Below are 5,397 nucleotides of genomic sequence, written 5' to 3' on the forward strand. Positions count from 1 at the left end.
GACATTAGCATGAACATTAACTCCACTGCTGCTGAGATTTGTCACAGGGTGGAGAGCCAAACCAAAACTTCAAATGCTGTGATGCAACCACCCCATATGTCAAATCTGTCCAGTGCCACTCACAAAGTTCTCCTTCTTTTGACCCACTTTTCCCAATAGTTGCTTGATGTCTTTTGAATAATGACATTGAAGTGATGGATGCAGCCATCAGTCACACACTAACATTCAAGTAGGCCATTGCCCACATAAGCCCTTCATTCATCAATTGCCTCGTGTTTCCATTTTATGGCGAGCAGAGATTGGAATCCAACTGACATACGGATTTGGGATTGGTGGGTGGGGGAATCACTGTTTTGATTTGTCTTTGAGTTTCAACATCACTTACAGTAAGCAGTTGTTGTTGCTGGTCAGGTTTAAGCGAGGTGAAGGTCATTCACTCTCTGCAAGCCAAGTGTACAGGTTTCGTACGAGGTGCTTTGCTGATGTGATTGATGCTGAAGGATCAAAGATGGATGGATGTGGAGGAGGAAGGAGGTCTCGTATTCTCAATGACACACCAGAGCGCTACACCATGTGGTCGTGTTGACGTGGCGGCAGATAAAGCCACTCATGAATGACAAACGACGCTGTGAAGTCGAAGGGCAAAACTGTCATAACACATTGCGTTAATGTTATTATGTGACACTGATATCCATCAGTTCCACATGGAGTATGCTCTGCGAAGCTGATTATAATGTTACATACTAATCAGCTTCACATAGTAAAACAAGGTAAAAAGGCAACAGTGAACATGTCGTTCCCCACAAATGGTGCAGCCCTCCTCTGGGCCAATCAGTGGCAAATATGTCACCTTGTTTTGACCTGTAATTATAACCAATCAGTGTAATTTTGAGAATGCTACAGTGTAGATGTGTGATGCACCATTTCCCCAAGTTTCATCAAAATCTGTGGTATCTGAGATGTTGCGTATGACACATGGACGAAAAAATTATTTAGCACCCCCCCGATCAGTGTAATAATGCCAGAACGCAGTGCATCATTTCCATAATTTATTCAATATGTGTGATGCATGATGGACAGATGACCAAACGGACAAAGATCCATAGAGACAAGGGGTGTCTTGTCTCTATGGATCTGTTTTGATATATTTCTATGGATCTGTCTTTGTCCGCCTTTGTTCGTTACAATTGATAATTGTTAAAAAAGGATCAACCAGTAGGTCACCTTCTGTAACCGTGGGATTTACAAACAGGTGATTTACAATCGCTGAGCTCTGTGTATTCAAGCAATTACACGAACATTATAAAATCTTAAACCCAGTTATAATGTAGGCAGCAGCTGTAAAAAATGCCCTTTTTTGCCTCTGTCTCTCTGTCTTTCTCTCTCTCTCTCTGTCTGAGTCATCCGTGTTAAAAACAGTTATGTCCTTAGCCACAATGAACTGTTTGATTTATGCTTTATAAAGTTGTGGTGCTGGTGCTCTGGTGCCAGTGCAGACGACTTATGGGCCTGTTAAAAGTGTCATCGGTCAAAGCAGGGAGGGGGGTTGAATTCCCCCACACACACACCTCCCCGCCCACACACACACACACACATACACACACGCCCGAATTTGTACAACCAACACAGGAGTTTTGCAAAATTTGAAGGACTTCATTACCCAGAAATCATATAACATGACATCAGTAAACTACATACTCCTCGTACCTTCTTCTTAGTGGATGGTACGGGTTGAGATGGTGAAAAAAGGAATCTTTTGGCAGCAGGTTCAGCCATTGTTGGGGAGTCCAGCTTTCTTTGGATGGAGCGCTGGCTTGCTGCTCTCTGCGCATGGAGATTTCCTGCCAGTGATCATACCCGATGCCTGAAACTAATTTGGGGAAATTTGACAAATCTACGACATCTCAATTACGGGGAATGGGACGCTTTTCTCTGTTTCAGCCCCAAAACGTGTACATGAGGTCCACATGGCATCTGAGGCAAGAGAAAACAAATGGCTGTCACAGATTCTTCACAGATTCTTGGAACAGCTGATTTGGTTACGGTTGGTCAGAGACAGAGCAGCGTCATCCAGGCAAACATTTTTAATGAGAGAAAAAACAAGATGTTGTTGAGAAATGATTGAATACTGTCTGTCTCCCGGTATGTCGTTGCATAGGTTCTAGGACAGGAAACATCTGTGTGTGTGTGTGTGTGTATGTGTGTGTGTGTGTGTGAGAGAGAGCGAGTGAGAGAGAGAGAGAGAGAGAGAGAGAGAGAGAGGAGAGGAGAGAGGAGAGACAATCCTGGGCAATTGTACAATAAAACCTGCAGTGGTAAGTTCCCCATCATATGGATTCCTTTGACTGTAGATGACCGTAGAGAATGTTCAAAATAAATACCAGCAGGTGATTCAGCGATTTACATACTGTAGTTTTCTCTGTTCTAGGAACAGTGTGGCACCCGCTGGAGACACAGTTGCTCACAATTTGACAAGTGTGACATTTACAAATAAATCCTTGAGAGCTGTGACAAAACACTGACACGTTTTCTATGCCGACAAACTCTGATGAAAGCTGAGAAGACGCGATCTATCTTCTCCTGCTGTGTGTGTGTGTGTGCGTGTGTGTGTGTGTTTTCTTGTGGTATCTGACTTCTCATTCCAACTTGTCACTCAGGTCTCGATTGCCTCTCCTCTTCCCAGATCATGCTGTACCAGTTGGCTCCTCTGCATTACAACAGCAGCTGTGCCAGTGCTTTTTCTGTCTATTACAATAACAAAGATTAGATGGAGTACAATTTTCAATTAGCTTTTTTTTTTTTAATGTTGCACAGAACCCTTTCATATTCCGCCATTCAAGTCTTTTTTGTCGATTCACTATTTGTGCTTTTGTATTCACTGTAGTACTCTCATTACAGTAAGCTATTACCCATGAGAGCAGTTATTTCCCATTTGAGAATTTTCTTACAAAAAAAAGCAATAAACCCAGTGGCTTGTGGATTGTCCTGGTGGTTATCGAAGAGACAAAGAAAAAAAGGCTCACACCGAGTGCGCTATTCAGTAACCCATCTTAAGAAATTAACAAATGTTCGAGTATATTTAGCATCTGAGTCTTTCCGGACATGGCGGATAGTTCCTGGAAGCATTATGATTGGGAAAGTAGAGACTGTCCTTTATAAAACACTTCCCTGGCAGAGTGGTTACTGTGCCTTCAGGCAAGCTTTTACCCTGTCATTTCTCCACAATGCTTTTCTGTTTCGCATGCGGCGTCGTGTGGCTCCTGGGCTGAGTTCACTGTAATAATGACAGCGCCGGAGAAAGCCTTAAAACAGTGGAGAGATGCTCAGCAGGAAATCAAAAGAGTTTGAAATTCGTCAGTTCGGGAGCTGAAAAAATGTGGAAATTATATACTGGGAGATGCAAAGAAACAATTTCCTCTCAGACCCCCTGCCAGCATCATAACATTTAGTTGAAATGCCTGAAATCTGTTTCTCTCATTCCTGAAATTATGCATCTCAAGAGTGAACAGAGCGGTTGATGCCTCATTGATATGCCATGACCATGCACCGTGCACCGTGTAAAAAGTCTCTGAAGCATTTGAGCAGAGTCGGCTTGACCTGCACCTGCACAAGCAGCACTGTATGAGATAGAATCATCATCAGATTTCTCATAATACTTCATTTGACATGCAGAAACAGTAGCAGTTCCTTATTCCTGAGACGGGATAAGGTTCATTGCAGAATAATGTACTTCATTTTGACAGGCTTGTTCCCTGGCAATCTGTCACTGCTGACAGGAAGCGTAATGCCGTCTTCCTCGCAGGGGGACCGGGGAGGAAGATGCGGTCATATGGTCACGTCCCCTTGTCTTCTGCCATCTGGAGACACTGTCAAATACAGACCGAATGCAGAGATGAGAGTTAGATCTGCGGCCAAATAGCCTATTCTATTGTACTGGGGGGGGGGGGGGGGGGCATGATGCTAGACCGGCTGTTAAGAGTTCATGTAGACGAGCAGCCTTAACCCAAGCTGCCAGCACCGCGGTCCCCATGTGCCCACACTTTCACCTTTCCTGCCACACTGTCTGCTCGGGGTGCAAAATGCAGCAGAACAAGTTTAGAGTATGTGATCCATTCCAGGTGGCCTCCTGTTTTTTGAATTGCCTTGCTTTTGTCGGTGTTAGCTTTTTGACCTTAACGCCAAGGCACACTGACATGAGGCACAATTCATTATCGATTGCTTAAAAAAAAAAAAAGACGCAGAAAAACTAGTTTGATCATGAGAGGAGGGAGCAAAATATAAAGGTGTGTTGGAGTAAAGTGCATGCACTTTTGTGTGTTTGCTCAGTGGCCAACAGCAGGAGGTTGCACTGTATGTCTCTCAGGTGTGTGTGAGTGTGTGTAACTACATGAATGTGAAGCAAGGTATTGCTGAAAAAACAGCATCTGTGCTCAGACAAGACCTTCCCTGGATAAGGTTATAAAAACAACAGGCCAATTATATTGAATTTCTGTTGTTTGATATGGGACTTTCTTCACATTTGACCAAAATCTCAAGGCACACAAGGACCCTCTCCATGTCACTGCACCCTGGTTCAGAACCACCGCTGTTGTGATGTTTACTACGCATAACGTAGTAAACATGTGGAGTGCCAATAGATTGAATAACATCATTCAATAGCATTCAATTTTAAACACAGAAAGACTCTAATAGATAATATATGGTATATGGTCTGTCTAATATCATCCCATCAGTCCTGGCATCATTTAAAAATAAACATGCAGTTGGAGTAAACATGGTCAGCATGTAATGAAGGAGACACTAAGATGCTCACAAAGGCTCCGGTCTACAGCAGTTGACCGGGATGGGGGTTACTGAGTTCAGATGTACTGTCTATGAAAGCACGCTTAGAGATAATGAGGATGCAGGTCTTGTACAGAGGGAGCATGGATAACTGAGTAGAAACCAACAAATAGGTTTCATTAGCCCTTCCAGGAAGCAACACCATGGAAATGAAAACAAAGTAAAAAAGCTTGCTTGATTCTTGCACTCATTTCTGACAAGCTACTGACAGAACAAAAGGTTATAAGTAGGAGAGGGTTAAGGTTCAGGTGGCGCTCAGGCCATCAGGCTGCTGGTTCTCTCTCTGAGCCTCCAGACCAGTGTTCAACCCTGAGGCTCAAATGTTTTGAGTCTCTATCAGGGCAAATTGTGATAAGCCCGGGGCTAATTTTGTACATCCAGATTTTGCCGTTTCATTGTGCTTTTTACTGTGATTTTTATGGAATGAGACAAATTGTGTGATGAAGATAGGGGGATTTGAATGCCTCTCAATAGTTGTTCATTTTTATTATCTGGCAGCACTTCATTTTAGGTGGCCATGTGCACAGTGCTAATTAGTCCAAGTCCTTCCCTTCA

The sequence above is a fragment of the Centroberyx gerrardi genome, chromosome 13, assembly GCF_048128805.1.
Source record: "Centroberyx gerrardi isolate f3 chromosome 13, fCenGer3.hap1.cur.20231027, whole genome shotgun sequence".
NCBI lineage: Eukaryota > Metazoa > Chordata > Actinopteri > Beryciformes > Berycidae > Centroberyx > Centroberyx gerrardi.